The sequence below is a fragment of the Lissotriton vulgaris genome, chromosome 2_1 (genome assembly GCF_964263255.1).
Source record: "Lissotriton vulgaris chromosome 2_1, aLisVul1.2, whole genome shotgun sequence".
Taxonomy (NCBI): domain Eukaryota; kingdom Metazoa; phylum Chordata; class Amphibia; order Caudata; family Salamandridae; genus Lissotriton; species Lissotriton vulgaris.
Genome location: NC_141687.1, coordinates 1,593,831,081 through 1,593,842,296, shown reverse-complemented (window position 1 = coordinate 1,593,842,296; position 11,216 = coordinate 1,593,831,081).

Sequence of the window (11,216 nt, the reverse complement as noted above, 5' to 3'; positions counted from 1 at the left end):
AGCCTGAAACTGGTGCACACATTGAATGAGAATAGGTGTTTAAATCTGTCAATTCTGGAGGAATAGGAACTAACTCTAAATTATTATGCACAGCTCTAGGGGCATTCTATTCTCATCTAATTTGTTATAACAATATTTACAAATACGCTGATCAGAACCCAAATCAAAACAATTCTCTACCAACAAATAAGTTGCAAATTCTTTCCACTTATCATTATTTTCTTTTTCACTTTTTAAATACAGATCAACACTGCAAGTCTGATTTTTATAGTGAGTTTGCCGGCAACAAATAGAAGAAAAATTTGGCCTTTCACCTGAAATTATTTTAACTTTGCAATTTCTCCTTCAAAAGTTTTTGTACAACTATGTTCAACATTCTCTATAACATTTTCTTCTATTAATGTTTGAGTTTCTTCACTCTTTTGCTCAGGACCAAAGTAACAAAATTCAGTGTCATCACAAATCTTCTTCACATCTGAAACTGACCCACGCAAAAGAGCACTGTTCGACTCATTTAACTATAGTGCTGGACTTTTTGCATAATACAATCGTCTGACTAACTTCCGCATTTGAGTATGATGTACTGCCAACATCCTGAAATGGTGAAAAACACTTTGACAAACTTTCCTAGAAAGACAAGCCAGAGAATGACCTTGCATACCAGTATTATTTCTTACTCTAAAAGGGTCTAGGCCTTGCAACGTCTTAATCTTTTGTTTAACAGTTTTTTTTTGTATATTCTCGTAAGAAATTGCATAAAAGATCAATAGATTCTTGTTGGTAAACACTGGAGCTTTAGGACATCTGCCTAGAACTTCATCAGCTAACACTTCTTCTGCATTTCTGGGCACCATTTTCTCTTTTCAATTGGACAAACATTTCTTACCTCATAAGCCCAACCACTGGTCTCAACTGCATGCAACAAATCATTGGTCTGAAAATAACTCTCTTCATTAAAGAAAGGCTCAGAACTTGAACTGTGTTTCCATTCCCCGAAAAAAATCACAACAATTTCTTCTGTTAATTACTTTTGGCCTTCAGTAAATGGATTGGTTTATCGAGTGATCGAATTCTGTTTAAAACTAAAATAAATAATTTCCTCTTTACTTCAAAAGTCTTTTAAACAATAGATTCAATATGCTTCTTCTTTTTATAAAGCAGTGCTCTCTTTTAATATTTCTCCATATCTTTCAGCAAAATATGTACTACTCTAGTATAAAATATTTTTTTATGGATTTCTTTATATAGATTTTCTCTTCTTTCGCTATAAGTTGTATACTTTGTATGAATATTGCCCTTTTTCCTTTCCTATTCTTTGCACTTTTTTTGGTGCTTGGAACATTTTTAGTGCTTTCAACATTTTCAGTATTTTTTCTGAGTCTAGTCATATTTTTCATAAAGTCCTTTGTGGTCTTACCAGAAATGTTTCTCTTTTTAGCCACATTATGTTGGTCATCCAATACTTGTGGTTGAGTTTTCTTCAAGTAAGTCTTCTTTTTCTGACCTTTTCTTTTTCTTACTTTCTCCGGCATAACTTTGCTTTAATGATGATAAACAGTATCTGTAAAAAATAATCATACATAAATGTATATTATTACCTTTCTAAATTATACTTTTCTATTCCTATACACGCACATTTTATATAAATATTGACTAAGAAATTATAGATTTTAAATACAAGTATGAAGGTGGTTATAGCACTACATGTATATTGCATAGGAGTTTGAAGCATTCCTTACCCTAAAGCCTCGCTTGATTCAGTTTTACTTTAAAAAATGATTACTGCATGGTACTCATAGAATCACTATGGAATTGCAAGAGCACTCACAGAGTGTTTCCTGGACTGTATGGATAGTAACTGGGAAATTGTAGGCCTCAAATACAAGTGTGAAGCTGCTTAGATCACTACATGCATAGTCGTTAGGAGTTTGAAGCACTGCGTGCCGTAAGCCTGGCTCACTGCATGAGTACATGTACTTATGTGTCTGCAAACTCATCAGGTGAACAAATGATTCTCGCTCAATTTTCCCAAACGCACACTGACTCACAGTGTGATTCTAGACAAATAACAGTATCCCTTGCACTTTACTGAAAGGATTATTACATGCTTCTGAAAGAGTCACTATGGGTTTGCAAGAGCAGTCACAGGATGTTTCCTGGAGTGTATGGATAGTAACTGGGGAATTGTGGCCCTGAAATACTGGTGTGAAGGTGCTTAGATCACTACATGCATTGTCCTTAGGATTTTGAAGCACTACGTGCCGTTAAGCCTGGCTCACTGCATGAGTACATGTACTTAAGTGTCTGCAAGCACATCAAGCAATAAAATGATTTTCTCTCAATTTTCCCCAATGCACACTGACTCGCACTGTGATTATAGACAAATAACAGTATCCCTTACACTTTACTGAAAGGATTACTACATGCTACTGAAAGAGTCACTATAGGTTTGCAAGAGCAGCCAAAGGGTGTTTCCTGGACTGTATGGATACTAACTGGGGAATTGTAGGTCTGAAATACAAGTGTGAAGTTGCTTAGATCACTACATGCATAGTCCTTAGGAGTTTCAAGCACTGCGTGCCCTAAAGCATGGCTCACTGCATGAGTACATGTACTTATGTGTCTGCCAACACATCAAGCAAGCACATGATTCTCTCTCAATGTTCCCAAATACACACTGACTCACAGTGTGATTCTAGACAAATAAAAGTATCCCTTGCACTTTAGTGAAAGGATTACTACATGCTACTGAAAGAGTCACTATAGGTTTGCAAGAGCAGTCACAGGGTGTTTCCTGGAGTGTAAGGATACTAACTGGGTAATAGTAGGCCTGAAATACAAGTGTGAAGGTGCTTAGATCACTACATGCATAGTCCTTATGAGTTTAAAGCACTGTGTGCCCTAAAGCCTGGCTCACTGCAAACACACCTAGCAACTAAATGATTAACTCTCAATTTTTCCAAATGTACACTGACTCACAGTGTGATTCTAGACAGAAATAAATATCCCTTGTACTTTACTAAAAGGTTTACTACATGCTACTGAAAGAGTCACTATGGGTTTGCAAGAGCAGACCCAGGATGTTTCCTGGATTGTATGGATGGTAACTGGGGAATTGTCGGCCTGAAATACAAGTGTGAAGGTGCATAGGCGTTTGAAGCACTGCGTGCCTAAAGCCGGGCTCACTCCATGACTATATGTACTTATGTGTCTACAAACACATCAAGCATGCAAATGATTCTCTCTCAATTTTCCTAGACACACGAGTGATGGAAGGTAAACAGTGAGGTCTGGTGCAGTAGGCCGATGCTCTGTCTCCTCCTCCCTCTGTTGTTTTGACTCTGTCTCCCCTTCTCCCTTCCACTCACTCCCTCTCTGTCTCATTCTCACTATATTCCTTTCATTCTGACTACCTTTCTTTTTCTCTTGGACATAGCACACAATCTTATGTTTAATTTTTTGTCTTGCAGGTTTTGTACGCTGCTTCCAGGGGAGTCTCAGCCTCTTATTTCATGTTATACTGTTATTTCTTCGAATAAAGTTGTGTTTCCATTTATTTTTGTTGTTTTAATAAAGGTTATTTTTTTCCCAATAAATGAGTGTATACTTCTTCTTTTTCTGACAACACTTGTCTGTAGTTTATTGTGAAAATCGTCTGTTTATAAGAGGTCATGAGGGAAAACATTTGTAATTTTGTGGTGTACCTACCAAATATAAATCAACAGACTATTACATAAATGAAGCATTCAGAATTCTACAACTGCAAGGGTTCTATGCATGTATCACTTTATTACAACACCATGAGTACTGCCTGTGTGATTACAAACCAATAAGGCACTGCCTAGGACCACCGAGGCTTCAAGGACTGGCGAGTCCCACCTAGCATATTTAAGTAAAGCCCCGGAGGGTGGCGAACTCCGGACTTCAGTTGGCCTCGAAGCCCTTGAACAATTAGTAAACAACACCGGGGAGTTGGCAATCCCCTGGGCTGAGAAACATCTCTGTGCCCTCCCATGCCTAATTTACATGTGAGATTAAGGTCCCCAGTCCTGTACTGACCCAGTAATATAATATTAGGATTGGCCCCGGAACTTTACCCACCAAGGGGCTCATTTAAATGAATGGGTGAGACCCGGCTTCATTTTTTTCTCTCTATTTTTTACCATCCGGTTCGGCTTTATTAAAGCAATACAAGGTTTTCCTCCTCTCGTTTCAACGAGCCAAACAAGGATTTGCTATCACAGGGTGGAAGCCATGCTCCTGCCCTGTAATAGCAAACTTGAATGTCCTGCGTATGCACACCCCGGAACATTGTATGAGCTGCGCCTGTGATGTGGCGCTCCCTAGAGCCAAGATGCATTGGTTACTGCATAACTACAGAATTAGTATAAACGCATACTAACACTACTTGTACATGTGTAGTACAGCGACCAGAGTGTACTGAAGAGACAGAGGAAGCCCAAAATCTAAAAATATAAATCATACCAGAGGTCGGATGACATAGTTCAATGAGCCGACGACCCTGGTATGAGTAGATACAGCTTCAGGATGAAAACAGGTCTTCAGCACAACGCAAGCAAGCTCGAAATATTGGTGAGTGCTGCCTTCTTTTTACCTTCTCCTGCTCATTGCCAAATGTATGTACTGAAGAGTCAGACAGCAGTGGATCCAATAAGTTTATTTATTTCAGGAAAACAAGACAGCTTAAACAGCCACCAACAGGACCAGACTGCAAGGCAACCATCTCCTCAAGCACCGTGTACAAACTTCCCAAGATTCCACTCATAACAGCCATAGAGTCTAACATTACATACTTACATTCTAGTAGTATTACATACTAACATGCTACTATGACTTAACATTGCAATACTACTCAGAGCACATGACTTTACAGCAATGAGCTCATGGTTTCATCCACGAGTCTTTAGACCGGTAGGGGTGAGTAGGTGAGTTCCCACTCCCTGTATTGCATAAACGCAAACTAACACTGCTTCCACAGGTATGCTACACTGCCCAGAGCTCATCAATTTACAGCAATGAACTCACGATTTAGGGTCACGGTTTAATCCCCGAGTCTTCAGACCAGTAGGCATGAATAGTTTGCTTTCCACTCCCTGTATACTATAAGCACATACTAACAATACTTACACAGTTATACTACAGCGGCCAGTATGCTACAGCGCCCAGACCCCATCACTTCACACCAATCAGCTCGGTTTGATCCCTGTGTCTTCACGCCAGTAGGCGTGAGTCCTTCACTTCCGGTATAGTATAAACGCACGGTAGAGCTGAGTAGTTCGTTCCAACTCCCTGTATGTATAAACGCCTACTAACACTACTTTCATACGAATGCTACAAAGACCATACCACATCATTTTACAGCAATGAGCTCACGGTTTAGGTTCTCGGTTTCATACCTGACTGTAGCAGCATCTCATCTCAGCACCATGTCACTCTGAGCACCACCACACTTTCAGACTGGTAGGAGTAACTACTTCTCTTGGCCCTCCCCCACAGAGGTTACAGTGCTCCTATCCTCCTCTTTCCTACTCTTTTCACCCTTATTTCCCCTTATTCGCTTCAACAGAATCACAAAATGGGGGGCAACACTTCCTAGTTGCAACCGCTTGCACTGCTTGCAGCCAATAAGCACCAAGCTCGTGCTCATAATGCCCCAGCCAATCAAATTGCAGAATTCCAAAATATCGATATCTGTAAATTTCGATACTTTCTCCAAAACTACTAAACGGATTTACACCAAATAATCAAAAGTGTGCTTTCTAGACCAAGACCCATCTCCATGCTAAATATGGGGTAATTCCGTTCATCCGCTTGGCCTGTAGCCTTGTCTAAAGTTTCCTATGGAAATTAACATGAAGAAAACACGTTTTGGGACCCCCCTTTTATCTCTGCCCTCACTTGACTAATCACCCCCGAACTTTCAACATAGGAGCTGATTTTGAACAAAGCATTAGTGTGGAAAGTTTCATGAAGATTCATCAAACCATGCCCACGTTATAAGCTAAACAATAAATGTTCTTCCTATGGAAACTTGGTCCTAACTATAAATTCCTACTGAGGGGCATTCTTTTGTTCTAGTGAGACTAGTGGGGCATATCAGGAAAGGCTTCAGTCAGTATTCAGAGTCAGGACTGGAGATCTGGAAGTCGACGTCAATAGAGGCTTACTACCCTGTATTCTTTTCCATAGTTAGCAGAGTAATCATACTCTTGGATAGATGGGAAGGAAGTAAGGAGGACCATCGCTATGGTGAAGGGGCTCCTTTTGAATCTATTCTGCTGCTGCACAATCTTCATCTCTGTGAGGTGCAGTGCAAGATTGGTGAGTTGTGTACATCTTTATTGTCACATTAGTGAAAAACTATGCATCTAGCAGATGATCAATATCACTTGTAGTTAATAATTTTGGGGACAGCGATATTTTTTGAGGACAGAGATTAAATGGGGGATTTTGGCCTCTGTGCAGGGCCTCCACCAAACTTTTTGCCTTCATCTCTCCTATTTTATGGACCTGTTTTTGTTGGCTTTTAAGACTAAATGCACTTTACCACTGCTAACCAGTGGTAAAGTGCCTGTGCTCACTCCCCTAAACATGAGGAAATTGGCTCACCCACAATTGGCCCATTTAATTTACTTACAAGTCTCATTTAAAGTGGTACCCCTTGTGTCCAGGGCCTTTACATTAAATGTGCTTAGTGGAACTGTGCAGAAACAACAATTGATGGACAGAATGCAGAACAATGTCATACATTCACCCCAGTACAGAGATCCGGGCCTAAATCCTTTGTTTATTTGATCACCATGCCATTCCAGTTTGAACATATGCAAATCATTCTTGACCCTGTGCCCAATGGGAACTGTCCAGCCTGAACTGCCAGGCCAGGTCCTCCCTGGACTGGAAACAAGCATCCTAGGACCAGTTTCGGGGTTTCACCCCTCTTCAGCCAGGATAGCTTGACTCCAGTGGCATTAGTGGACCTGCAGCACAGATTGGGCCACTCACTAAAGTAGCCTTTTCAAAACATGTCTCCATTTAAAACCTGTCTGCAGTTGGGAACTGACGTTTTGACCTGACAAAAAAAACTTTTTTTGCAAGTCCTAAACCTTCCTTTTTAATACATGTACGTCATCTCGAGCGTAGGTCGAAGACAGCCCTTAGGGAATGATGCATTGTGTTTAAAAAGTTGAACATGTAGATTTAATTTTTACATGTCTTGGTATTGAAAAAACTCCTAAATGAGGCTTGGTTCTCTTATATGATAACATTGGGTTACCTTAATGCATTTAATAAGTGATAAATGTTGCTTTGAAAAAGATAGAAATATCATGTTTGGTGTATAAGGAATTGTCTTTTATAACCCTCTTCAACGGTTAAGTCAGATTTGTAAGTCCCCATTCTGAAAATACCGCTTTCAGAAAGTTAGAATTTGCTGTCATAATTATTTGGTGCATAAATACTATATCCTGGCTCACATGACTAGTAGTTGTCCTTTGTGTATTCCTCCCAGAGAATATCACAAAGGGGAACTGCATGTTTGCTGGATGGGCCGTCCTGACCTAAAGGAAAGGGCAGAGCTGTCACCCATTGTACTTGCTCTTCAAAGGATCTACCTCTGCACACATACACACACAAATAACTTCACAGTAGCTTTTGGGACTCTTGGGATCAGTGGAGGGAGGAATGAAATTCCAGAACCAGATATGGGCGGGGAGGTCTTGACTTTTCTCCCACTTTAAAGATGGTGCCATGCAGACAAACACCTGGACCTTAGGATACTACAGAAAGAGGGCTGCCCTGCTGCAAGAGAACTGCCCTGCTGCCTGAGGCCTGCCCTGCTGTCGGAGAAGGAAGACTGAACTATCACCTTTCATCCCAATCTACCTGAAGTAGCTCCAATGATCAGCTAGCTGACCTCCTGTTCAGAGTTACAGGGACATAACAAGTTCCAGAGGGCTCCCTGCAACTGCGCAACTGACATGCTGCAACTGGACATACTAGGACCTTCGACTGGACCAGCCTTTGTACTGCTGGCTTCATCAAAATTGAGTCCTGATTCCCAAAAGGTTCCTCCTAGGTCCTCAGCACTTGGTTGGCATCAGAGTTTACTCCTCAGAACACAAAGGAGAAATCCTAAAGTGTTAGACTCTTCACAACCTTGAATGGGCCCATTCACACTGAGATCTTGCTGCATCCGCCGACCGCCAATGAGAAGCATCAATGAACCAGACTCCTTGTGCTACAGCACCTTGATCGACAAACGGAAATGTGAGATGTGCACTGTGTGCTAGAGCATCAACAGCCCACAGTGACCACCAACGCCAACCTCCAGCAATGACCGTCCTTGTCACTCAATAGGATCTTCATGCTACAGCGGTGACCATCCATGACACCTTGCCAGCTCTTCATCCTACAGCCACCACCATCTGTGACTCTCTTACCGGTCATTGTGTCTTCCATTACTGTGAGGCTCTGGACACTTGGCTTATTAATTTGATATTTATCCTGGATTAAACTGCCACATAACACTCCCACTACACCGGAATAACCTTCTGTCGTAATTACTTTGGGACACAGGCGGACGGGGGAGGGCCTTGCGACATAGCTGTGGGGTGGCCCCCCACCGCCACTGACAAACTGACAACACATCTGGCGCCATTGTCTGCACGGAGTCACGCACGCTCACATACTGCGCCGCTGGAGTGCCGCTTTCTTCTTCCTGCCCACTCAGATATTGACGAGGCCACTTGAAGCGGGCATTCAGCACCGCTCCTGGACCCTAACAGTCTGCTGCCCCCGACTTGTGCTCAGAGAAGAGAGTTCCAGATCGGTCCCTACACGTGAGAAATCTGCTTCCCCATTTTTTGGCAAAGCGCTCCCTGATTTAATGCGGTGATTGTCTCAGCACTACTCCTGGAGCCCTGAACTTTGTTTTCCTTCTGGCTGCCAATTCACCAGCCCATTGATCTCAGGGTCCTCCTGCTCTTCTTACCTGCCAGACGTAATTAATAATAGACTCACTTCGCTGCTGATCAGCTCTCTCTGCCTGCTGTGGTCCAACGGGGCGCTGAACTCATGTGCTGCCATACCCTTGCAGCCCCGGGCATAGGAGTGCGCAGCTGCCTTCCCCCGCGCCAGATTACTTCTTCTACAGGAAACCTCCAGCACGGGGAAGCCCGAAGGCCACCAAACCAAACTTCCCTTTGACACAAAAAGATCTGTCACCCGATCTAACGCTGATGAAGCACACCCGCCTGTAAACACACCTTCCTCTGTCTCCCGTCCGGCCCCCGAGGATGAGGTCAAGTTCCTCCTGCTGGCAATGCAGCACAGCCTAACTGACTTATCCACAAAGATGGACTTAGTGAGCACTCGAATGGACTACATAGTCCTGAAGGTAGAGAAACATGATGAAAGCCTGAAGGAGCCAGAGAGACGTAATTCGGATATGGAGGATACTAACTCGCATGTAACTCAACAACTGGCCCAGATCGATAAGCTCCTGAAGGTAATCTCTGTTGTTGCCAAAGGTTATTTAATCTACGTATTATATCTGCCAAGTAGCCTCTCCCCCCTGTTCTAATGACAATGGGAGAGGATTTTGTTGCCCACTGGTGTACCCCCCTATGGGAGATACCCCTAGATCACTCTTTTTGATAATGACCCTTTCTTTATTGCACTGTTGCAAGATGTTTGTTATTCCGGGTGAATGTAGTACTGCTGGCACAATTTGGGTGCTGCTGTGGGAGGTGGGTGGTGGGGGGATTTATGCTAACTGTTCGTATTGTTCTTCAACCCTCTGGATAGGCACAGACTCTTTCCCACAAAACACACAGCGCTATGTAGTGTAGGGGCCATCTCTTATCAGTTATATAGTAGCTTACAATGCCATAACACGCTGAACCCTTACACCTTAATCTAATATCCTGGAATGTCAGAGATCTCCGTGATCCCCGAAAATGCAGGCAAGTACTCTTCTATTTAGCCAGACATCATTTACACTTAGCGGTATTGCAGGAAACCCACCTTGTCCCCTTCCGCTCCCCTACATTTGCTGGCAAATGGGCCATGACACGCGACTTCTCCTCCTACTCCACATACTCCAGGGGGTGCAGTCCTGGTTAAGCAGGGATCACTCTTCATCCTAGGGGGCACACAACAGGACCACATTGGGCGCAGCTGTATATTGTGTGGCACATTGGGGACCCACTCTATCACAATAGTGTGCAGTTTCGGCCCCAACACTGATGACCTGAATTTTACACCACATTATGGGGGCGCATTTTGTACTTAGATTCAACTCATGTCATCTGGGGGGGGAGATTTTAACACTGCTTTTGACCCGACGGTAGATAGATCTAATCCTCTTCCCATACACTTCACCAGGACACAAACAACCATACAGGGTATACTTCAGACTCATTGACGCCTAGCGCCACGTCCATTCAGGAGAAAAAGAAGGTACCCACTATACTGCTCAACACGCTACCTGGGCTCAACTGGACTACTGGGTAGTCTCCCAAGGCGCTATTTCTTGGGTGAAAAAAGTCACTCATCTCGCCAAAACCTATTCAGACTACTCGCCAGTGCTCATAACAATTGCCTCCGCTGACATGCGGTTCACCAACCGTCTGTGGAAGCTTTCTCCGGAGACCTTGCTTGATACGGTGTTCAAGGCTGAATTCGGGAAAGAAATCACTGCCTTCTTCCAGACCAACATGGGTTCATTCTCCTCGGTGGGCATGGTGTGGGAGGCCTTCAAGGTAACGATACGGTAGGTTTGTATGGCCAAAAGCTTTAGTGTTTTGAAAGACCTACTCCGCACCCTTCATAAGCTAGAGAATGAGTTCAAACAGCTGGAAACTGATCTCTGGAGGATTACCCGGGCTAGGCCTTTTCATCGTTTAGAGATAAGCTCACGGAATATGAAGAAACAGCTGACTCTGAGACACGCTTTTGCGGTAAGCACTACGTTGCACGCAAATACGGCGAAGGCGAACGACCGGGCAAGCAGCTTGCGCAATCAATCCAACGCCCTTGATTTGCCAATCACATCCTTGAGATTACAGACTCAGATGGTGTACGGCACAGAGATAGTCAGGACATTTTACGCACCTTTACTGACCGGCAGAGAAGAATCTCCTGACTTTGCCCCTTTTTGCAGGATGTCACTCTTGGCTGGCTGGGTGACACACAGC